The sequence below is a fragment of the Tamandua tetradactyla genome, chromosome 20 (genome assembly GCF_023851605.1).
Source record: "Tamandua tetradactyla isolate mTamTet1 chromosome 20, mTamTet1.pri, whole genome shotgun sequence".
Classification (NCBI taxonomy): Eukaryota; Metazoa; Chordata; class Mammalia; order Pilosa; family Myrmecophagidae; genus Tamandua; species Tamandua tetradactyla.
The window spans coordinates 31,356,616-31,381,893 of record NC_135346.1 but is presented as its reverse complement, the minus strand read 5'-3'; the positions used below and the strand labels follow the sequence as shown (position 1 = coordinate 31,381,893).

The 25,278-nt window shown below is 53.7% G+C and overlaps 1 protein-coding gene across 3 annotated transcripts in view; it reads right to left on the bottom strand.

Annotated features, from left to right (window-relative positions):
- Positions 1-25,278, bottom strand: part of SYNPO (synaptopodin) — a 68,971-nt gene that overhangs the window by 43,004 nt on the left and 689 nt on the right. For 2 of the 3 annotated variants that reach the window (XM_077137414.1, XM_077137417.1), the window contains exon 1: positions 10,042-10,151. The gene's annotated coding sequence lies outside the window, so the exon portion shown is untranslated. Of the gene's footprint in view, positions 1-10,041; positions 10,152-24,663; positions 25,135-25,278 lie in introns of those variants that run through there. The other variant, XM_077137415.1, reaches the window with a different exon arrangement.

Below are 25,278 nucleotides of genomic sequence, written 5' to 3'. Positions count from 1 at the left end.
TTTGTGAAATCAACCGAATCCCCTGCACGTTACATCTATTTCTGCCCTTCTGGGATTATAAATATATGGGCCAGGGAACCAGCTTCAGTGGAACTGGAGAGACTGAGGTCATGGTTATAAATATGGGATAAGGGAGGGGCCTGGAGGCAGGCAGGACCAAGGCCACCCTGGAAAGCCACACCTCAAGGATCTTATCTCTGGGCCAGAGATGGGAGGGGACTGGTCCAAAGTCACACGGTCAGCGAGGGTCAGAGCTGGGACTCTCTCACAAGATTCCCAAGGCTGAGTGGAAGCTATTCTTCATTGACACCCACTGTCATACTCACAAATGGCCTTTCGCCCTGCTGCTGAGGGGTTGAAAGAATGTGATATTATGAATTTGTTTATACAATAAACTTGTACTGATAACATATTTATCTGTTGTGCATATTGGAGTTCTTGGGGAAAAAAATCATTTGAGAGAGGGCTCTATAACTAAAATTGAAAAAAATGACTAACCGTATCTCCCTCCCACTCCATAGGCCCCTCTTCACCTGGCGGGGCAGCCCAGCAGAAGGGAGGGGCTGCTTATACTGGCTCAGATCCATGCGCACACCTCTTCCCAAGTCCACACTCAGTGACCTCGCATTGGTAGAGTTTGAAATCTGCCATGGAGGGAGCATTTACACCATAAAAATTGGCAAATGCTACATATCAGAGCTCCTCTAGCCCCAGCCCCGAAAGTCAGTTGTTAAGTATTTACCAGCACACCACTGGGTCAGTGGTGAATCCTCACAACACCCATTTCCTGACTGTGGGAACTTGAGCCGGTTATTTGGCCTCTATTTTTCTATCTGTAAAGTGGAAACCATAACCACTCCTGGCGTCATAAGGCTTGTGCCCCTAAAGGCTTAGCAAACAGTTTCCAAACCAGTCTGCACGTTAGAATCACCCGAGGATCTTTTGTAAATTCCAAAGCCCAGGCTACACCCCTGACACAGGTCAGGTACGGACTGGCTGTACTCTTGCTCTGAGACCATGGGCAGAGATTCCCTTCCCCTGAGCCTCCATCATCTCATCTGTTGAATGGGCACGATAGAAGGTGCCACCTGCTAGAAACAATCTCTGGGGTCGGGCCCAGGCATTTTTTGAAGCTTCCCAAGTGATTCCAAGTACATACAGGTTTGGGAACGATTGGCTCAGTGCATTGCCTGGCTCTTTGCAAGCCCACAGTAAACATGTCCAAGAACCACATAAGGATGGGAGGGAGGGCGGGGGGGGGGGGGGAGTGAGGAGCACTGCAGATCCCTTGTCCCTGCTCCGTTTTCCAAGGAAAATAAATCCATATGAAGAAAGAGTGGGTTTTTTTTGGTTGTTTCTGTTTAAAGGTCTAACCTGGCCTAAGGCATGCAGGAGGTGCTGCTTCCAGGAGGGACGGGGCATGGGGGGCCCTTTAGCCTCCCCGCTCCAGATGTGGGCCTGGAGACCCCAGGCATCCAGAGCAGATGGGCCTCAGGCTTTACAACCCCCAGGGAGGCCTCCACTTCATGTGGCACCCAGCTGGGCAGTGAGGGCCGCTCCTTCCCCTCCAAGGCTGGCTGCTCTCTTCCCTCCAAGAAAGTCAGGCTGACTTTTCTCGGCCCACAGGCTAAGGGTTCTCCAAGCTCGGCTCAGCCTGGGAGACATCAAGCTGCTGGCTTGGCGGAGTCCGATGAAGAACAGAGATATCAGGCTGCAGCTTGTGCCGGGAGGTGGGGCTTCCGCCCTGGCGCTCCCGGCACCAGCAGTAACAACACCCAGTGACAGAATAGTCATAATCGTGACTGACACTTACTAGATTCTTCCTACACCTTGGGGTACACCACAGTGGCCCCTGAAATGCAGTAAAAGCATAGCGCTGCGCCATCCAACTTGGTAGCCACGTGTGCTACTGAAATGCGGGGTGTTTGAATTGAGATGTGCTGTAAATAAACAATATACACCAGATAGCAAAGACTTAGTGTCAAAAAAGGAATGTGAACATCTCAATAATAACATTTTTACATTTTACATTTATTACCTTTAAAACCTTTAAAAATTTTGGTTAAATGTGCTATTAAAATGAATTTCACTTGTTTCTTTTTTAACCTATTTCTCTCTTTTTTTCTATGGTGGCTACTAGAAAATTTTAAAGTACCTATGCTTTTGCCCTAATTTCGATGGACAGCTCTGGCACAGAGGTCAGGAGGCCGCGTGCTGTAGCATCACACACCCGGCTTGGAATCACATTCTGCCACTTGCCAGGTGTGAAACCTTGGGCAAGTTACATAACTCTCTGTGCCTCAGTTTCCTCATCCATAAAACAAGGATCATAATAATACCTACCTCACAGTGGCTGTGATGTGGATTTAAATGTGCCTGGCGCCAAAAAAGCACTCAATAAATATCGGTTATCACAGAACCACATGGCACAGAGCTAAGTGATTTCCTTGGATTATCTCACGCCTCAGTAGGTACTGAGCTCCCTGGCACTGGCACTGAGAAAGCAGAGCTGGGGAAACCCCTTGGCAGGCTGCTCTAAACGATGTCCAGAAATTGGATGTGGGATGGGGTAGGTATAGGATGAAATGGTCTTTGAGGATGGCTTCCAGCTGCCCCGATGAATGCTGCTGTCTGCCCCTAGTTTGTGTGCCCTAATCCTTCCTTCCCGACCACGTCCTCCTTTCCCTTCCCAAGTTCTAGTTCAACCCAACTGAATGCAATTTAGTGGTGTCCCCGGGAGCCAGTGCATGCAGGATACTGGGGGGAAATGGAGGGAAATTAGAGATGCCGCCTGCCTTCAAGTTGTCTAGTGTGGACAGAGGGGCATAAGACAGGGGCTTGGATAGCTGTAATACAAGGTAGGAGGGGACAAGAGCCAGGAGGAGCTACATAACCTCTCTGAGCCTCAATTTCTCCATCTATAAAATGGGGCCAATGATGGCACCACCTCCTAGGGGCTGTGAAGATTAAACAAGAGCGTGTGGGAGAAGCGCTAGGCTCAAGAAGGGCTGCTTATTATTCTAGCTCCACAAAGGCTGGCACCCCATCAGCTTAGTTCACCATCAATTCATTCGGCAAGCAGTTTTTGAGCACTCATTGAGAGCCATGACTGTTCTAGAAGCTGGGAATCCGAAGGTGACAGGCAGACACCTGGACTTGGAAGTGCTGTAAGCAGGGCAGCGTGGGGCAGGGGCGACTGGCAGTAAACGCGTAGTTAAATAAATAAGTCGGTAAGTTCAGAAGACGAAGAGTACTCTGAAGGGTGATAGAGAGGCAGGAGGCTGTCACCTCCGGTCTAGTGCGGCAGTCACTGCATCCCCAGAACCTTGTGTCATGCCTGGTACCTAATAGGTGCTCAACAAAAGTATGGTGAGAAGACCTCGAAAGGGAAATGCTATGGGCTGTGTGCAAGAGAGGGACTGATTCTGCCTGGAAGACTTCTTGGATTGGGGGGATCACACTGTCAGTCGGTCAGTCACTGGGCAGGCTGGGGAGCCAGAAGCCCTGGGTTAGAAGCCTGGGTTCAAATTAGAGTTATGATCCACCCTCTCCTACAAGCCCAATGACTTCAGGAAAGTACTTTCGCCTCACTTGCCTCAGTTTACCTCTCTATAACATGAGGGAGATTGGACAACATGCTTGCCAAGGGTTCCATTGACTCTGGTGAGACTGTGGATCTATGTTATCTAAGACATTGTGCCTTAGCCTTGGTGGGCGGTGGGGTGGAGGTGGGAGCTGAGGCCACGCAGCATGCAGAGACCAGAGCTGGGTCCAGCCTCTCTGGTGGACCCCTCGTCTTCAGCACTACCTATGAGAAGAGCCAGGAATCAGGAGACTCTGACTCAAAGTGGTCAAATGCTGGGACTGGAAGGGAATGAAAGCCCCGTGGGATTCTTGAATCCCCTTTCACACAAGGTCCCCAACCTCAGCAAATACATCTCCAGTGTCAGGGCCCTCACGTGCTCCAGAGGCAACTCATTCCATCTTTAGCATCCTTTTTCAGTGGAGGTGAAACATCCCCCCAGTAACTCCCCCTAAACTACTTCTCCATCCCACACTCTCACTCTAATCTTAATCCCAATCTCTGAATCTTCAAACAAATTGGACAAATTTGTTTGAACAAATTGGAAAATTCAGAAGAAATTTTCAGACCCCACCCCATCCTGTTCATTCTCCTCAGCTCAGTCTCTCAGTTCCTCAGAAGTAAATGACTACAACATTCCAGGAAAGCCAGCCCAGCCCAGAAGGTGGCAAGAAGACCATCACCTCCCTCATTCTGGACATTCTACCTTTGTTAATGCAACCTAAAATCAAATTCGCTTTTGAAATTTCCTTCAACAGCTGCAGACTGCCAGATCATATCATGCCTGTGGTCCACAAAGGCATAACTATACAATTCAATTGACTTTTTTGCCACATTTCTCATATCCTTTACCCGTGCAGTTGGCATTTTGAGCCCAATGGCGGACCTCATAAGTATTTTAGTTAGTTTGGCCCTTTGCTGGCAAGGACTCTCAGTAGATGGGGTAGCCATTCAAGAGAAGATAACACCCACAATATCCCCTCCCCTTCCCCCTCCAAAACATGCTCCAGAATGAAATAAAAGAATGAAAGGAAAACACGTTTTGCCAACAGTTAACCAAAGCTATTACTAAGGACGCTCAAGACACATGTGTTGAGGCAATGGCTGGCTGGATGAACAAGTGGGGGGAGGGGTGCAATACTGGGCTGATAAGAACTGGGAGGTAGGGGCACAGCCCCAGGGGCTTGGGGCACGTCCAGGAAAGGGGCCTAGGGTCAGGCACGCCTTTGGCAGGAGAAGGTACCGAGAAAGGAGGCTAGGGGTGCTGGGTCCGACTTTGCAGATCTGATATTTTGGCCAACTTTAAATCCCCCGCATGTCTCCAGTGCAGACTACACACCCCGGCCCTCTCCTTCCACTCTGTGGGACCGTGGACAGCTCACTTCCCCTTCCTAGGCCCAAAGAAGGGTGAAATCATGCTGCCGCTTCACGTGGCGTGGCGAGCCAGGGAGCCAGTGCTGCCCCAGTGCCTGGCACAGGGCGCGAGCCCAGGGCCCCTCCGGGCAGTGCGGGGAGTGGTCAGCAAATGGGCTGTGCATTCCGGGGGGGCCTGCCTGGGAGGAAGCACTGAGCAGTGTGGCCTTGGGGGAGTGATTTCTCCTCTCTGAGCCTCAGTCTTTCCATCTGCACCTCATAGGATGGGGTTTTGTGTGTGTGTGTCGTTTAAAAAAATGTTGTATGTGGCAACATCTATGCAACACAAAATTTCTCACGGTAACCACTTCCACGTATACATTCAATGGTGTCAATTCCATTCACAATGTTGTGCTACCTTCACCACCGTCCATGGCCAGAATTCTTCCATCACCCCAATCGGAAACGCTGTACCCATGAAGCGTCACTCACAGGTTTGCAGTGAGGATTTAACTGGTGACTATAAGTCGAGGACTTGGAGCAGAGCCTGGCAGGTGGGGAGCGCACAGTATCTGCTGGGCGGTACTGTCACTGCTGCGAGGGGAAGGGACGGTGGAAGTCATTGGGGGATGGAGGGAGGAAGTTGAGCTGGAAGGAGCCACAGAAACCACCCTGCCCAGCGCCTGCACCGCAGCTCCCTGCTGCGCCTGGGTATGCGAGCTGCTGGTCCGAGTGTACCGTGTGTATGCTTATATGTATCTGTGTATCTGCGTGTGTCTCTACGTGTCTGTCTGTCTGGAACTCTGTGTGTGTCTGTTTGTCCCTGTGTGTGTGTGACACGCATCTGGTGGGGGGGGTTGGGTCTCTGCAGAGGGGCTGGGAGTGGCCCAGGAGGTGGCTCAGCCAGACCAAACAGCCCCAGCAAGCTCTGAGCTCCTGGCTTTTCTCTGGACTCTGTTTGTTTTCTTCCTTTCCTTTCTGTTTCCCCTTTAACCCCTTCCTGCTTCTAGCAGAGCTCAGAGGGAGGCTCTACCAGGGCAGGTACAGGGGCCCTTCCCTTCTCCTATTCCCACAGAACTTCCTACCTTCTCACCACCATCCCTCCAGCTCCTGCCTCATTGCCATCTTTACAACCCCACCAGGCCCCTGCCCCTCTCTGAGCTTCAGTTTCCCAAGTTTCCTTGTTTCTCTAAGAGTCCTTCAAGTGCAAACCAGCCCCACTACTGTTGTCAGTAATGATGAAAGACATCTTTACTGACCATCCACTGGGCTTTCTGAGAATCTGGACATCTAGCCTTGCTACATGTAAAGTCTGCAGCAGAGGGACTGCTTGAGGGGAGCTACTAGGGAGACAAAGGCCCCTACTTTCACCAGGGCTAGGCCTTAGGCCACAGGTCCCCACTCAGCTACAGCAGTGTTTACTGAGCAACTACTGTGTGCCAGAACCTGCTTGAAGGGAGTAGAGGGTAAGACTGGACTCAGGCCTGGGAAAGAGTTAGTTCTCTTCCCTCATCCTAGGGTGCATCGCTCGGTGTCTCAGTTCTCTCCTATATAACGTGACTATGACACCCCCTCTTTGAGTCAGAAGAGAGTTACTGATGGACCTGATACCTTTGAACTATTGTTTATCAAGTACCAGATGCAGTGTGTGCCTGGCTTCCTGTACCACTCTTTCTCGAATCTTCACTACAACCCATTTTACAGGTCAGGAAAGTTGGAGCCGAGAGAGGTGCAGCAACCTGGCCAGGACCCACAGCAAAAGCAGGAGCAGAACACAGGTCCCCCTGGCTTCTTTTCTCCTTTCTCTTTTTTTTTTCTGACCCAACAGCAAACTTCAGCTTTCCTTTGCCTGAAGTGCATATTATCAAGTAAACAGTGGTGTGACTCTATAGATAAACGGCTTTGCCACCACTTCCACACTCTGCCTCCAGGAAACCCAGGAAAAAGAAACCAAGGTGAAATCTAGGGAAGTGGAATTGTCGGTGGGTAAGCTGAGTTGAACTAGAATCCCCTGCCTCTATCTGAAGGTCAGTGCTTAGCCCTGCAGAAGGGACATATTTAAGCTAACCACAGTCATAGAAAGAGTTTCCGTTGTTTTTTTTTTTAATACATGGGCAGGCACGGGGAATCGAACCGGGGTCCTCTGGCATGATAGGCAAGCGTTCTTGCCTGCTGAGCCACCATGGCCCGCCCGAGTTTCAGTTTTTAAATAAGAATATTTCTTTGGAAAGAGGTTTCTCTCTGAGCCCAGGTCCTACCCCACTGAGCAGAGCCACCTCCCATTCCCTGGCCAGGCAGTTCTCTCTATAACGACACCCATAAAGCTGCCCAGGGCATCATGAAGCAGCTCTCTGTTTGCCTTTGGCCTTGGCAGTAGATGCTGTGATTCAGTGGGTTAGACTGTTGGGCCCACAAAACCACCGACAGCCAGTTAGGATGTGATGAGTGCTCCAGGCAGGAACTGTGCCCTTGGCCCTGGCCAGCTGCTTCCCTGGGGCTTGCAACAGCTGGCCCAGGTCCCCAGAAACCTTGCGTGTGGATGACTCTGTGTGGCCCACCCCTGCTCCAGGAAGCCAGACCCCACAGCTAAGAGGGTTCTGCCCCCTCAGAGAAGGCACCCTTCCAGGGACACAAGAAACCCCAGAATTCAACGGGATGTGGCTCCTTCCTAGGGCAGAGCCAGAAAACCCCTTCCGCCTCACTGGGGACAACGCCTCTAGGATCTCGGGAGACACAGAGACCCAGAGAATGCAAGGGGCTTGGCCATTGGCCACACAGCAAGTTAGTGGCAAAGACTGGGATGGACCTACCCTGGGTTTCTACCTCTGCATCTGCGGCCTCCCACAAAGGGGGCCATGATTTCATTCCCATTCAAGGGTGTCTCCATCCTTGAACTGATATATCATGCTCCCAATGGAGGATGAAACACGAAAGAACAGTCTTAGAAGTTCCACTGCCGGAACAGAGCAGGTCCTACTTGCCTAGAGAGTTGGTGATGAGCCAGATCACCAGTGAAGAGCCACGCAGGACCGATCATCGACACGAATACTAACAGTGACAGAAACAGCAAACTGCGCAGGAAGGTGGGGTGAAGGGACCGTCCACAACCACACCGGCCCTAACTGCACCAGCTTGGGCAGTGACCGGGCTGCCCAGTGCACCCTTTCCGGGGGTGGCAGGTAAGACGCAGCCAGGAGGCCAGGGGGCTGGAGCTGAATGGCCGGAAAGACCAAGGTCCCTTGTCTACCCACCCACCCCAGTGATTCAAAGGCCGGACAAAGCACTTGAAAGTGCCAGTCAAGAAACAATCTCTTTTTCCAAACTCCCTGCCTTTGACCTTGGGCATCCAGCCCCATGCGGATGGGCTGATCTTTTTCCCAACTCTGCTAATTCCATCCCCTGCCCCTTTCCACATAGCACATGCGCGAGCACACACGTGCACACACACACACACACACACACACACACACACAAATAAAGTGGCAACCGGGCTTTTCACTCAGCAATCACGGAGTGATTAAAGCGCTCATCTGTGGAGGCCAAAACATGGTCTATAGACAGAGCACGTTTTTGGATCCTGCACAGCTAAAATCAACATTCATGAGCATCTAAAATGGTGGAAATATAAGGAGAACATGTTGCCATCGGGGCAGGACCAGGGATCTTCTACTGGTCCCCATTCCATTCCTTTGGGAAGCTTATATTTTTATTTAAATCCACTCACTGGTTTAATGTGCTATGTATATACTCTTCCCTAATGTAAGCTAAAATAACAAGCAATGCTTGTTAAAATAAAAACCGGCCGTCCACGTGGCAGCCTCTCATGTGCTGCAAAGGTGTGCACGCTGCAGAGGTGTGCAGGAAACACCGATGCTGGCCCAAACCTGTCTGCATAGCGATGGGGAAACTGAGACCCAGGACACAGCAAGGTGGGAGAGCCACTACCAGAATCCACGCTCCGAGCCTGGGCAAGTCTCCTTCTTTAGGGGGAGAAGATCCAGGACTCAAGGCACCAGGGCCTGGGGGCGTTCCCATTTGCACGGAACCTGGGAGAACAGCCTCTGGTCTTTTGTCCAAGGCAGAGCCCACCCCTCCTAGGCTGCTCAGCCTCATCCCCACCACTGTCTCCCTGACGGCTGTGGACAAGGGTGTCCCTCTTTCAGACTTGACCCTCTTGTTCCACGCCACAGCCTTTCCCTGGGAGAGTGGGTAGGGGCTGTGCAGACATAGGAAGATGGAACTGGGCCAGAGGAAAAAGAATAAAAGAGGATGGTGGGCACTGGGGAGTCCCAGCATAGGAGGGTCCCTACCCACTTCGGCACAGCTGGAGATCTCCTCACTCCAGGGGAACCCCCAGGACGGAGCCAAAGGGGACAAGCAGGGGTGGCCAGTTCAGCCCCGTGAGCAGGGACACTCCACTCACCTGCACCACACACACAGGCACATACTCCGGAATTCTGTGTTCACTGTCCCTTGTGTGTACAGACAGGCCACAAAACACACACACACACATCCACGGGCCGTGAGGAACACCTGGGCACGTGTGCACGGGAATGGACACTGAAGTCATGGGGACTCACGCACAGGCCCTCATGCATGCACTCAGACCCCTTGTGGGCAGGCCAGTGTGCACACTCTGGGACGCACAAACTCCAACCAGCATGTATGCTCGGAAACACATACACACAGATTCATCCTTGCAACTTGCATGCGTGCACACACATGTAACTCAGACATCTGCTCACTCTTTGACACACTCCTGCTTATACCAGTGCACACAGCCCCAACCCTTGCTCTGCAGCCTCCTACCCCCTACCCCACCCCTGGGGCACACGGCAGGGCCAGCCTGCAGCTTTCCTCCCCCTAGCCCCAAGCCCCAGGCTTGGCGGCGTCTCTGTCCCGCTGCTTGGGAGACACATGTGGTTTCAGTTAGCAGCAAAGCGGGCATTTCCGTCCCAGACAGCCGGACCCTGCCAGGGCCCCAGGCCCAAGAAGAGTCACCTTGGGCCCCACTCCTCCATTGCCCATCCCGGGGACCCTTGAGTGCCACCCCACCTCCACCCCCATGGAAGAGCCTGCTCTCTTTTCCGCCGTCTCCCCCTCACCTGGAGCCAGACGCCACACCCACACTGCAGGGACCCACTGTACCCGGGCCTCGGTCCGGCTGCCCGGCTGCCCGGCTGCCCGCCGCCTGCCCGCCTGCCTCCTCGCTCTCGCCGTGTCTCGGAGAAGGCTGAGCAGGACGGGAAGAGGGCAGGGTGTCAGGGGGGCGGGAGGGAGGGAGGGGAGGGGGGCGTGTGGAAATGAAACTTTAATAACAGAGCCCCTTTTGTTTCTGAGCATATGGGATATTTCATACATACTGAAGACATTAGCCGTCTATATTTTTAAGGGCTCGGGCTAAAGGATGAATAAATACAGCCCATATTCTGCTCAGCAAACACACATGCAGAGTGCTGACTTCTGGAGCATTTCAAAACCCAAAGAAAAAGCCCCCAGTGACACAGGACACTTAAAAATAAATATGTTTCCAAGACTCCAGGCTCGCCTCGCTCCCTCTTGCAGCCACCTGGAGGCCTTGGTGCTCCTTTTCTCCCACCACTCTTCCCCCAGTGCCTGCACTCTCTGCTCCATGGTGGGAAAAGCAAGTCCCTGGAATCCGGCCCACCACCCCAATTCTCCTTCCCAAGAACCCCAGCCCCCAGCAGGATCCCATAGCATCAGAGTTCTGAAAGAGCTTGGAAGTCTTTGCCTTCCTCATTTCAGAGAAAAGGGGACCAAAGCCCAGAAAGGGGCAGGGACTTGCCTGAGGTCACACAGCAAATCAGGATCTTAGGCCAAACAACGGTGCCTTCTTCTTTCAACAGGAGGGATCCCCCCACTTCCCCACCTTGAGGTTGGGGGAGAAGACCTCAGAACCCCAGAGGGAGGGTCAGTGTTTGGGTTGGGAGAGAGTGCCCGCCTGCCTTTCTCAATAGAGATCACTGCTCTGAGAGCACCCCCCACCCTCATCAGGCACCTATCCAGGAGAGACGTCAGCAGGGCTGGGAATTGGGCCGGCCCCAGGAAATCCCCTTCAGGCTGGCAGATCCCAACAGGCCAGGAGGCCTCAGGTGTGGGAGGTCCCTCCTGAGAGCTCAGCTTCCAGTCCTTCATGTCCTCCATCTGTGCTCCAGGAGTTGAAACAGGCACAGAGAGACCAGCCTAAGCTAAAGTCCCACGGCAGGTGCTGGCACTGGGGGGCTGTGCCTGCTGGCCTGGCTTTTCCGGTGAGCTGTCCCCTAGCTCCCTCCAGTCTAGGGTCCCTTCCTTCTGGTCTGCACAGTTCGCCCCTCTGGTGGCAGAAGAGGGGGTGACCTCAGCTCCCCACTTCTTTCAGGACTCGGCCGCTTCACCCTCCACTGACTGCCTAACCATCCATTTAGTTAAGTGGTTAGCACAGTGCTTGATGCACAAGCGCCACAATAAGTGTGAACAATTTATTATGATGACAATGGTTGAGTTCCTACTGCGCACTGACAGACAACAGGAGCAGCTATCACGGGATAAGGCTACACCCTTCCAGCACTCTCAGTAAAGAAAGCGCTCCATCTTCACAGTAGAGAAAGAGATTCCAGCTTCACAGTAGAGAAAGAGACTCCATCTTTACAGACATCTTCTCGCAGACCCCTCGCCACCTCACTTTGAGGTAGCTTCCACGGTCAACCCCATTTGGGGGAAACCGAGGCTCAGAGAGGTTCAGACGCTTCCCCAGGCCACACTGGTGGTAGCGCTGCTGGGCTTCCATCCAGGACTTTCTAACTCCAGAGCTGGCGAGGAAGAACACCGCAAGAGAAAAGGGCATTGACGCAAAAGCTGGAGACCCGGGTCCTTGGCCCGGCCTTGGCCTTGTCGCTAACGAGCTATGCGAGTTCCTTTCTCTAAGGATGTCGTTTTTCTCAGCTGTGAAGTGGAGATAACTGCTTCATTGAATTACGAAGACCACACGGTAGGAAGGACGTGAAGGGGCTTTGCCAAGTAGGTGATTTCCCTATCTGGCCACCCCTGTGGTGGAGCCCAGCATCAAGTCCTGTCTGGGCTCTCCCCGGCCCTACCTGGCCTGATGGGCAGCAGGGTGCCCCTCGGTGTCTTCTGTGTCAGCCCCCACAGTCAGCTTCCTGAAGAAGCTCTTTCCTCTTGTCACCCTCACGGTCAACTCGCAGCAGCTCCCCGCTGGCCCAGGGGATCTGCTGGCTTAGGGAAACATTCAAGACCCCTGTGAACCTGGCCCCCCTGGTTCCCAACCCAGACCTCCTACGCATGCCGGCCTGGTGCCCTCAGGCCTCCTAGGAGCCCCCCATCCCCTCAGTCACCCACGGCTGGCCTGTGCCTCCCACATCTGCCACCAGGTTACTGATGAGGAAGGTCGGCGAGCCGAGCTCAGACACGCTGCTCGTTATGGTGACAGCTCAAAGGCCTTTTTAGAAGGGGGCCTCTTACGACTTCTTGGTTTCTGCATTCGGAAGGTTTCCAGGAAGCTGAAGGGTTCTTGTCTTGATGCTAATTATTGAATAAGATAAAAATAAAACTGCCATCCATGGAGCACTTATTCTCTGCCAGGTGCTGCGCTCAGTCCACATACGTCATCCCGTCCGTCCTTACCACCACGCAAGGCTGCTGTGGGGACTAAACTGTTTGCTGAAAGCCCCCCAGTCCGTTCAGCACAGGGATCCTCAAATGCAGTCTGCTGGCGCCGGAGCCCATGCTCTGGACGAGTGCACAGACGGCCCCTTCCACCCTGTCCTCAGCCCCCGGCAATAGAAAGAATCCTGCCAGTGGCTGAAGACTGACGGGGAGGGAGATGCTGCCTCAGGACATCCACGCGCCCCGCAGCAGCGCTGAGCACAGGGCCTTGCTTGCAATTGGCACTAGTGAGTATTCGCGGAATTGGACCTTCACGTGGTCCTGATTAGGTTCGCGGTGGAACGCGGGTGGTCTGTGTTTAAGCGGGAGAGCGTGTGCCCTGCTGCCCTGGCTGGCGAGCCCCACCCAGCCTATGCAGAGCTGGGGTACAGGAGGTGGCAGGCGTTCTCAGGTGTGACCCCCACGACCCCCCTGCTCCATTTCCCAGCTGGGCCGGTTCACCCCTCCTTGCTTCTGGAGATTGCCGGGTGATGGTCCGCTCAGGGCTCGGCATCCCAGAACTCCTGGGTGTGCTGATGGTGAGGACGTGGGGGCAGCAGAAGGACACGGTGTCCAGGAGAGCAGATCTGAAGAAAAAGAAACCCCCAAACCCGCTGTCCCCTGCTAGCCAACTTAGCAGAAGGCACAGGAAGACAGCAGGGCACACTTAAGACACAGCACCAGTCTTCTGAACTCTCACTGCCACAGCCTTGGGAGCAAGCAGCAGCCTTTTCTAGCCAGGCTCCTCACACGAGGGGCCAGAATGTGAACAGAAGCCATGGGGTGGGGGGGGCGGCTCCCAGCCCTCACCATCCCCACTGGCCAGGCCAGGAGATGCAGAATTCATTTCCCCTCTTCCCTCACCTCCGGCCTCTGTGCTCTGATTCAGGTCTTGATTGAATGGTGGCCTGAGACAAAGCGGGAGGTGGCATCCCTTCTGAGTTCCCTACCCCTTGCTCAGCAGGACACTGCTCACCAGGGCCCATCTCCCCAGAGGCGCTCAGGAAGGCACTGCAGCTTGTGAGAGGGGTAGATCACATGCCCAGGGACCCTCAGGCTCAGGGACCCTCAGAAGGCAGAACAACCTTCACCGGGGCCTCCTCTGACACATGAGCGGTCCTGATCAGATCACCGGTAATTGAGTTGCTTTGGGGGTAAATTCCATCCAGATGTGGCGGGTGGAGTGGACTTCCTGACCAGAGCAGAGGCGGGGCCCTGGTACGTGGGGGCCATGCTGCCAGCTCGCTCCATACCCAGGAGGCCTGGATAGAGCATCATCTTCTGAAAGCCAGGGGTGGAATTGCAGGGCCAGGACATCTGAGTCCTATCCCCTTAGTGGGCAGATGGGGCAACCAAGGCCTAGACAGCAGAAAGGACAGGACCAGCCATGAGCTGGTGGGTTTTGAGCCAGGATTCCCGGTTGTCTGGCCAGACAGATCTCTTGCAGTCTGCGGGTTTTAGACGGAAGTAGACAAGGTAACGGCCTCCCCCAGAAATTTCCATCAAGCCTTGGATTAGGAGGTCAGTAGTAGGGGTCAGGGAGGAAGGAATCTGCATTTGGGGGAGGCTCTAACTACCTCTAGCTTAAACCCCCAAACCACAGAAAGCTCTGACTTCTTGTGCCAGGACTGTGGAGGCAGGAGGAGAGGACTCACCAGGGCAAGTCCACGAACAACATGCCCCCCCACTCACCCTTGCACCGTCGTGGGAGAGCCTGCGGCCTGGGCCTCTGCTCCCGGGGGAGGGCCCTGCACGCTTCTCTCCCTTGACCTCCTCTGGGCCACATACCTTCCCAGCTCCTTCGGGCTGAGTTACTGGAAGGCAGGAAGAGGCCAGTCAGCTTTAATGGGGGGTGCATGAGAACTTGGAGAGAATGAGAGGAAATGGGGGGGGGGGGGGTACTGGGGCGGCGGGGTGGGGGGGTGGATTAAGAAGGAATATTTTCCCTCCTGTCTCATGTTTTGGCTGCCTTAGTGTGAACATGTCTAGGCGCCTTATCGCAAAGGCCAGTACAGTCTGCGAGAGAAAGAAAATAGTGTCTGCAGCAGGGAAAATTACATCTTGATAAAATATCCCTTTGGAATGGCATTGTGGGGCTCTTATCAGTAGGTGGCTGGGCCATGCATACCTCTTGTCTGCCAGTCCCCGGGTCCCGCCCCCAGCCCCCTCTTTTCCTTTCCCCACCCCTCTTCCCCCACCGATTGCCTCCCCAGACAGCAACCATTGCCAGAACTGTCAGGGAAGCCAGGAGACCCAAGTTCTAGTCCTGTCTCTGCCACTGATGCTGTGCAACCTGGGCCAAATTCCTTCCCCTCTCTAGACCTCAATTTCCAAAGGGCAGGGAGGGATGGACCAGATGGTCCTAAAGAGCCTTTCAACATTCACACTTTGTGGTGCTGACATTTTCATACTTGTTGATTCTGTGTATTGTCAAGTTTTCCAGCCTCCACCCAAATATCATCCCATTCTAAATGTCTCTGATCTAATATGTGTAAATCCCTTTATTTCCACTAGACACATGAAACTCTTGCCTAAATCCCAGGCAAAGCTTCCCAACCCAGAGCTTATGCTGATAAAAAGGGAGAGCCCCCTACCTGAGCAGTCCTGGTTCAGCACAGCTCTTTCAACATTTTTAGCCACAATGTTTTTTTTCCTCAAAATACCTCCTAATGGAAATCCATGTACAAAACAGAAGTGAAGCATTCCAAAGCAGCTCCCTCCTCCCCCATATTCTGTTCCCCTCGGGCTCCAGACCCCCTTCCACAGCATCTGGGCCCCACTGAACCCTCCTGCAAACTGCTGGTCCGTGGACAGAGGTTCAGGCCTGCTGGCAGGAGTCCTGGTCCTAGGCCCAGCCCAGGATAACCTTGTTGTGTGACCTCGAAAGAGCCTTTTCCCTCTCTGAGCCTCCATTCTATCATCTGAATATATTGGAGGGACAAAGCTCATCATACCCACCTGGGCAGGTTGCTAGGGGATGACGTAAGTAGTAAACAGGAAAATGCTCTGCAAACTGTAACAGCTTGTTGATGCTGTTCTGGAGCACTTGAGGGCTGCAAATGTGAAACCTGGAAGGGCATTTAGAGACCAGCTGCCTAATTCCTTCATCTTACAGACCCAGAAAGAGGGAAAGGGCCTTGGTGATGGTCACACAGTGAGATGCAGCAGAATCAGGGCCAGAAAGAGAGAGCCAGACAGGAGGCCAGAGCTCCTTCTTTAGCCACCTGCAGAAGTAAGAGATGGCGTCTCTCAGGAAGGCTGTCTCTCTGTAGGCCAGGGAAAAGCCTGGTTGACCTTACAGGATTCCTTCCAGCTTGAGGATTCAACATGACCTACTGAGATACTCGGAGCCTGGGCTTCCCCCTCTTCCAGCCTCTAGGGCCTGCAAGGCAGGGAAGGGCAGAAAGCCCCTTTGTGCAGCAGTCAAACCCCCACTCTGACACATTTTTTTTCTTCCCCATAGACCCAGGTCCTGGCAAAGAAGCCAGTCTGTACACATACGCGTGCGCGCGCGCACACACACACACACACGCGCGCGCGCACCAGCCTGCCCTGCCGCCTTCCACACCACCCTCGCGCCATGACTCTCGGCCTGCACACAAGCTCCACAGAGCGGCTCTGTCCTCTGGCCATCTGGGTGGCAGAGCGTGGGCCTGCACACGTGTGAGAACCTGCAGGCTGGAGGAAGACAGGGCTCCGGCCAGAGGAACCACTCCGGGTGGCCCCTCCGCCCGCGGGGCGCCCCCTGCCACACACCTGAGCACCTCTCTGAGGCCTGCTTCATCATCACAGATCACGCACCCTCGGTGCTGGCAGCCCCTTAAGGCCGCCACCGGCAGACACACGGCTTCCAGACCCACATTCTGCTGGCCACACAGTCTGCTTCTCTTCAGCCTGGACGCGGCCTCAGAATCCTTTCCAGCACAGGCTTTAGCCAGCCAGCGCCAATCAATTAGAATAGGCACAGATATTCTCATTTATGAAATAGGCCAGGATGGGCAGCGGGGCTCAGTGGCAGAATACTTGCCTGCCATGCCAGAGACCCAGAGGCTGCCCACGCCAAAAAAAAAAAAAAAAAATAGGCCAGGCCGCTCACAGTACAGAAAGCAGAACTAAGGTCCAGAAAGGAGATTGGACTTCCTGAGGTCACCCAGAAAATTCAGGACTGAGCAGGGGCTGTGCCCAGTCTCCAGACTTTGAGGCTGGGCAGGCTGAGCATCCCCAAGAAAGGAACCCCTGGCCCCATCCTGGTTCAGTCACGGCCTCAACTTCCAGCATCCCTACTCACAAACCTCACTGCTCCCTGCCTGACAATAGTGCCCAGAGTCAGGGCCACCCCAGGCAGTTCTCCAGTTCTGGGCCCCAGGGCTGCTTCCCTGCAAATGAAGAAGCCAGAAACTAAGCCCCAAGAGGAGAGATTCAGAGACACGAGTCTATTCATCAAGGCCGACCCAGGGCAGAAAGGGGTACTTTGTCCACAGATGGCAGAAGAGAATCCACAAAGATGCTAAGGAAGGCAGGCTTCTGTTCAGTCTAAGGAAGGACCTTCTAACAATGATTACTCCATCGCTGGAGAAGTGCCAGCAAGTTCCAGATTCCTGCAGGGGGCAGGGGGCAAGGGGAGGCGAGGTGTTAGGGGACATGCCCTCAGAAGGCTTTTCCTGTCCTGAGAGGGTGTGATTTAGGCAAACACACGCAGCCACTCATGCTCACAAACCACAGTCACTCAAACACAAGCCCCTCTGTCCTCTGAGAGCAGGGACAAGGCTTTATCCCTGAGGCATGCCCTCAGTCCCTCAGGCCAGGGAGTGGATGGGGGGATGCCTTGCTCTCTCTGACCCATAGAGTTCCCCTCCAGTGCTGCCTCCTCCAGGGAGACTTTCTGGATTTCCCCAAAGCTCCTTCCCACCTCCAAATTCCCCCACTAATGTGAATCGTTAGTCTAACTCTACCTTGAATCAGAACAACCTTCGCCAAGATTATTTTGAGTAGCCTAGGAAACATCTCATCTCTTAGCGGTAGAAAATTATTTCTTTAAAATTTATCTTTCATTTTCCAACAACGGGGTTGTCAGGTTTAGCAAATAAAATTAAGGGACACTCAAGTTTGAATTTCAGATAAACGATGAATCTTTTTTAGTATGTTTCATGCAATATTGTATTTTATCTGGCAAGCCTAATCAAGGAGAAAGCCTTAGTTGGGTGCTAGACTGTCTTGAACACTGCTCTCCCGCTGGCTCATCGCCCTTCTTACCAGACAGAGCAAGTCTCAGGTTCTAACTAGACATGAACAACACTGTTTGGGTTTATTGTATTTTATTTGGTTATTACTTATGGCAAGCCATGCAAGTTTCCCATTTATGGGAGCAATATTAAGTTCCCCTTTAGACAAATGTATTCAAGTTGTAAAATGCGAGTCAATTTAAAGAAAAATGTTAAGAAAGTAAGATCACAGGCTAAACACTGATGTGACAAAAAATAAGAAGGTGGAGCCTAAGGGAGGGACCAGGGCTTGGTGCTTTCTGAAAAGGAGTTCTCCTGCTTCCCCAGCTGTGAACTCCCACGGACAGGCCCCTTTCTTCCCTGCCCTAGGTCCTCTGGCCTACAAAGGGTGGATGGCTGGGACTCTCCAGCCCCTGAGGCAGGCCTGCAGAAAATGCAGGAGGCTCGCTCTGTGTGTGTTGCAACTCAGGGGGAGTTTTCAGCCTGTCCCCCATGGCTGAGGTCCCCAGAGCCCCTTTATACAAAACAGCCTCCCTGCTCCGGGCTCGACTTCAGAGCAGCCGTTTCGGAGGAGCCAGCCGCCAGGGACTCCTCAATGTGTTTCCCAGTCAAATCAAACCTTTTCGGCTTTGCCAGGAAACAACTGCCCTTTCCCACCCTGGCTTCCTCTCATCAGGGTGGCTGGGCCATGTCCTCCCAGACTCAGACACCATCAGGGCCTGGCACCCTCCCCTCCAACCCCCCAGCCCCCATCCTGAGTCTCAGAAGAGAGCCTTGGCATTAACAGTAGATTTAGGGACAAAGCAAAGAAGGCTCTGATTCCCTGGATTGAATGAAGGCGTCTCAACAAGTCTACTCCTCGGTAGCCCCCTCCCCTTTAAAAACCTTTCTGCGCTCTTTTGTTATTATCACCATCAAGAACAAGGACAATAAGAGCTGTCCTTTTCCACACTCCATTTGCCAGGTACTGGGCTAAGACCCTTCCATGCACCTTCTCATCTCACCCTCTCAGGGACCCTCTGAGGTGGGAGTTGTCAGCATCCCAGTTTCACCAGCAGGAAGGTGAAGCTCAGACGTGGGAAGGAACTTGCTTGAGGGCTTATGGCTAAGGAGGCAGAGCCCAGGATTGAGCCCAGGTCAGGTGACTGCAGACACCCCCACTCAACCTCCACCCTCAGCCGCAGGGTTTCAGAGCCAGAAGACTCTTGGGAGCAAGGTGGGGAATCTGAGGGACCAAGAGAGCCACAGGCTGCCAGGCAGTTTGACCCTTGCAGAAATCCTCTCTGCAGCCTCCCCAGCTTCTGCCCTCCGCCAGAGCTGGAGCATTCCACTGATTCTCTGTGTGGCCCAGGGCAGGCCCTTTGCCCTCGCTGGGCCTCTATGTCCCCTCCTGGGCTTGGTCACAGGGACCTTTCAGCTTGGCCAGGCTGTGATGGTCCTTCCCCCATCTCCCCCATCCCCCCTCCAAGAGCGCAGGGTCCCAGCCAGAGTGGAGCCAGGGAACCCATGGGGGAAGGCCTGGGGACTGTCTCCCCTCCTGGCTCCCCTCTTGTTCCTCAGCAAAGATGCTTCTCCCAGAGGCGGAGACAGGCTCCGGCTCAGACATCAAAGAGCCCACGCGGCTGGCGCTTTGATGGGAGCCTTGTAAAGTAATGGGAAACAGGAGGATGACACTGTGCCCCAGTCCAAAGCGTAAGACTTGGAAAAATGAAAAGAAGAAACTCTTGGCAGCCCTCTGCGCGGGCTTTGGCTGAACTTGAGCTCTTGCAGCTGCCGGCAGCCTGTCCTCTCCTCATTAGGCTGTTTGCCGCCACCCCTGGAGAAGTGGGTCCCGCTGGTGGGTGTAGGGCTGGGGGCCCCCTCCTTGCAGCAAAGGAATTTGTCTACTGCGGCCCCTTTCTCCCAGGCTCCAAGGTGCTAGGAGGGGCCTGCCAGGAGGTACTGCAGAGGAGTACCCGAGCTGGGGTTGAAAGAGCTTCCAAGGACTCACTATGGATCCTCATTGGACGGTCCTTTATGATACTTTAGCTCATCTCAGACTTCATGGCTTATAATCAGATAACTTGCTCTCGCCCACCACCCCGCCACCAAATGCATCAGTAGCAATTGGCTGGTCCACGGAGTCCTGTCATTGCCCTGCTCGAAACCTTCCGAGGGGCTATTTGGTGATGTCTAGTAAATGCTAAATGCACATGTCCTTTGACCCGGCAATACCATTCCACAGAATTTATCGGCCCCATTTACCAACCTGCGTGCTCAAAGGTGGATGCACAAGTCTCTATTCATTGCAGGAGTGTTTGTGGAAGCGAAAGGTTAGAAGCAACCTAAATGTCCACAGGTAAGAACTGAGTAAATACAGTGCAGAGTGTCCATATGGTGGCACAGCATGGGGTGGTAAAATCAATGAGACAGACAGACCTACATGTGCTGCTGGGACACAATCTATAACCACACACTGGACCAGAACGGTGTGTATCATATGCTACCCCTGAGTAAAAAGGAAGGGATGGAGACATTGAATAAATATGGCTTAGAATAGCTCTCCGATGATACGTAAGAATTAGCAACAGTGATTGCTTCTCAGGAGGGAAAGAAAAGAGAGGGAAGGGAAATTTACTTTATATTGAACACCCAGTTGTACTTTTTTTTTTTTACAATGAGCATGCAATGTTTTTTTTTTTTTAATGTCAAGTCAATTAAATGTGAAAGCCTTGCGGGGTGGGGGGTGGGGGTTGTTCCTTATTCTCTAGAGGATAAAGTCCAAAGACCTCAGGCTGAGTTGATGGCTCATTTCCATCCCCTGCCAGTGCCTCCCCTGCTTCCTCGCCTCTGCACCCTCCCTGTGCCCTGCACCTCTGCCATGCGGCTTGGCTCTTTCTCCTCTCTTCCTCTTTTTTTTCTTTCTCCCTCTTGCTTTCTCTCTCTGTCTCTCTCTCTGTCTCACACAGACACAAAGATTGAGAGAGAGAGAGGATGAGATTCGCTCTCTGTCCTGTATCTGGGGCCTCTCTGAACACAATTAAGATCCACTTTCTTTTGCGGCTGCCACAGAGGTCTCCTCCTGCCAACATGTGGGGCCCCTTTTCCTCCGAGCTGGGACAGAAACCCGAAGCTGGCTCTGGGGGAGCTCTCTGCGGCTGCACACCGCCCCCACCCCGCTTCTGCAGGAGTCTGGGTGGCAGGAGGATGTTCCAGGCAGTGGAGCCAGGAAATCACCCAGTGGCCCTTCCATGCCCCGCAGTCCCTGTTGGGGCACACCTGTGTGGAAAATACCAAGCCCCTAGGGGACTAGTGGCCAGGCTCAAGGGGAGGCTAGTCCCCCCCATTGCAGGCTGGGACCTCCCCCAGGGGGCCGGTGTTCCCCTGACAGCCCCAGGGGCTTTGGAAAAGGTGAAGGAAGGGGTAACCATACCCGGGCCTGACAAAGCCCAGTGAGGCTGGCCTCCCCCAGAATGCAGGCGAAACCCTAGATGTGACCCGGGAAGAGACCCTCTTATGGTCTGACCTCTGCTTTTAAAGACAAAATGGAGGCCCAACAACTTGCTGAGGTTGTGACACTGAAAGCACAGAAGAGACAGGATTGGAAGGAAGACTTTTGAATCCTTTCCCAGAGTGTGTGCTAATTTGCTGTGTGCCCTTAAAGAAATCTACTTTACCTCTCAGCATCTATCTGCTCATCTCTTATAAGAGGGAGTTGAGCTCTGTAATTGTTTCTCCTAATTATGATGTTGAGCTGTGTCTTATTCTAATATGATAAAAATTATATGGCTTTAGCACTCTAGAGTTTCATGATTAATAACATTCTAACAGCCTAACATTTTAAGGTTCCATCCACACACCCACCTATTCATCTTTCCATCCATCTGCCCACGTAATTAACCCCTCACCCATCTATTAATCCACCTACCCACCTAGCACCCGTTCAACCACACACCCATTCGATCAACTATCTAACCATCCTCCCACACATTCATCCTTCCATCCATCCATCCACCCATCCGTCCATCCACCCATCCATCCATCCACCCACCCATCCATCCACCCACCCATCCGTCCATCCACCCATCCGTCCATCCACCCATCCGTCCATCCACCCACCCATCCGTCCATCCACCCATCCATCCATCCACCCACTCATTCAGCAGCTTACCATCCATCTACCCACCTATTTGTCCAACACATATCTGTTGAGGTCTTACTTATATGCAGGGCCTTAGGATATTCTGGTGATTATGAGTGACACATCTCCTATCCTGTCAGGGACAGCTCTTGGAAGGGACACAAAAATCAATAAAATAATCTTACACATGAGTGTATAATTACAAACTACAACAGGAGAAGCCCTGGTTCTGTAAGCATTTGATCATCTCTCCAGTGTGTGGCAGAGGTGGGGGTGTATATCAGGGAAGGCTTCCCAGAGGAGGAGTCACTTGAGCTGAGATCGGAAGGAGAAGGAGGTGTTTAAACAGCAGAAGAAGGGAAATCAAGCAGCTGTGCCCCATGTGGTCTGTGGCTTGGGAAGTTCCTATTTGAATTGTTTACTGGTTCTACTGCAGTGTAATTCTAACCTCTGCAATTTGGGGATTTAACTGAGCATATCACAGTTCTGGCATCTTCTGCCCCACCCTAGAGAGAGGCGACTGGTGGAGGTAGGGCTTCCCTTCTCCTTTCCTTATTTTCCAGCCCCACCAGGTCTGCCGTGGCTGAGGGAAGCCTCTGCCTGGCACTCACTTCTGCCAGCCTGGCACACTGCCCTGCAATTGCCCGGGAGACGAGGAAGAGTGACGCCCATGCAGCTGGGGACCTTCAGGGCCTGGTACCTGCACTGCCCCTGACCATGCTCCTCACTGGGGGTGGTGTGGCCACCGGGGCCTCTGGGCCTCTCCTTCCATGGTTAGCAACGGGGCCTGCTTAGTGATGCCAAGGAGACCTTTGCCCAGCTCAGGGATGCCTGTGGCTCCCCTGACAATGCCTGCATGAATGCCCCAGACCTGGGTAGCAGAGCCAGGCTTGCCCTCCCTCAAGGAATAAGTGAGGGGTGCCACACTCTCTCAGGGCTCCCCGAACCACCGCTTCCTCTTGGACTGCCCTTGCCCTCTCTGGTCCGGAACTCACCAGTACATGCCCGCCTCCGGCCAGGGATCTGGCACTGCCTACTTCCAGGAAGCTCCTGTCCCTTCCCCATGTCCACCCATCCTCTCAGGCCGGCTCGAATCCCAGCTCCTCCCCAGCACCCTCACCTGTTGTCCCAGCGCCTCCACCCAAAGCAGTGGAGCCTGGTGGGAGAGATGGGGCTTTTCAGAAAACAGACCTGGGCTTGAGTCCCAGCTCTGCCATAGGCTGGCTGTGAGCCTTGGTCTCTTCACCTGTAAAGCGGGGAAAGATGGCAGCGATAGCATCTGCCCTACTGGGTTATCACCAGGTTAAGTAAGGGAGAGTGTGGGAAGAGCCCGGCCCTAGCAAGTGCCCGTGCATTGACGCTGCGGTTGGTACTAGAGCCACTCAGTCCTCCTGTGTGCTCACAGCTGAGCCATGGATTTGGGAGGCAGCACACGCCCCCTGGAACGGCTCCTTCTCCTGGCGTGCTGCGCTCTAGCTCCCACGTGCCTGCACTTTAGCTCCCCAGATAAACACCCTTGTCTGGGGGTAGGGCGGCTTAGCTACTCGGCCTGGCTCAGTCCCTGCTCCTGTGTGACCCTGTGTGAGCCCCTTCCTTCTAGGCCCACCTGAGTGGGTGAGCTCTCCGGACCTTGGGGCGGGAACCTGGACCCAGGGCTGACCCCAGCACCGGCCAGGAGGCTGGGCCTGGGGCGTGTGGGGTGGGGGTGGGCAAAGGAGGAAAAAGAGGGGAAGGAAGGAGAGAAGTGAGGGAAGAGAGGTAAAGGGCCCTGAGACATGCTGGGTGGGCGTGGTGGGGGTGAGACCTGCTGCCCCCACCTGGTCCGGAAGCTCAGGGCTAGCGGAAACTCTGGGTCCCGACAAGAGGCCAAGAAGGTGGTTTGCAGCCTGGGGTTTACTGGGTCTTCAGCTGTCTGATTCTGGACAAGCCGGGTCTGTTTAACTGTGTACCAAGGGCTGGGCCAGTCAAGGCGTGGGGCGGGGCTGCTGTGCAGGCGCAGTGCAGGGCGTGAGTGGGCCAGGGCATGTCGGGGGCCTGGGAGAGGGTGTGTGGGCTGAGGGTGGCCTCTGCTCACCTCCTCTGTGACCTCAGGCAGGTTATTTAACTCATCTGCACAGCGGGGCTGATGGTACTGCCTATCGCTTAAAGGCTGTGGCGAGGAGCGGACCACGCTTGGAAAAAGCCTGGCACATAGTAAATGCTCAGTGAATGTGAGTTATTAAAATTATTACCATCACAATTACTATTGTGGGTCTGTGTGTTACCAAATGAGTGTGAAGCAGTGAAGTTGTAGGCTTCACTGATTGTGCATGCACACGTGCACATGCGTGTGAGTGTGTGAGAGTAGGAAGGGAAGAGGATGTGGGGCCTAGGAGATGTGTGGGTTTGTGTGCAAGACTCCATGAGAGTGTGTGCCTATGAATGTCATGCACATGTCGGTTCAGTGCAGTTCACAGGATTCTTGGGGGAAACCTTTGAAATGTAACCCCCAAATTCCATCCCCTCCTCCAACCCCTCTCTGAAAGGCCACAGCTCATGCTACTCTGTCACTCATCCCCCTCCCCAAAAAGAAAGAGTGGCCAAGCCTTCCTAAGTAGCTCAGTCTACGATGAGGTGTTCTCCCCCGAGCCAGTTCTTCCTTATGTCTGCCCTGTAGCCCACGTGCTTTGGGAGGTAAGCAGGCCTGTCACCGCACAGGCCCATGCCTGATGGGAAGTGCTCACCTGGTGGATGGCCTGCTCTTGCACCCACTGCAGTCCCCACACGAGCTGTAGAAATCCCTGCTGGCCAACGGGATCATAGAGGAGGCGCTTTCATTCACAGGCTGTATGAACTGGAAGAGAACTGTGGTACCAGCTTCTCTGGCTTACAGATGGGTTTATCCAAACTCTTCTCAATTCCATTCCAGGACTGTTCCCACCATGGGCTCCTCCGGAGAACAGTGGGGAAGGATGTGTTCGGGGCAGCAGGAGATGCTGTCTGCAGGCACCACCAACCGCCTCCCTCCGAGGGCAGGGGCAGGGCACGGTGGACACCCAGGGCAGCCTCCAGGGCGAGGTGCGTTGGCAGAGATGGGGAGTGAGGGCCTGTGTGCGCCCGTTAAATTGGCTCAGGCTTCCTGAGGTTGGCTTGCCCCTGTGTACACAAGGCCCCCATTTGACGTAACGGCACAATTTCACTTCTTGGAATTCATCCTAAGGAAACAATCCACACACGTACAAAGGTGTGGGCACAGAGGTCCAGCGCTACGGGGTCCCGATCGGGGAACTTTTGAAAAATAACCTAAAAACCCAACAATAAAAGGGCAGCTACGGGATGGAAAAGCATTAAAAAGGTTG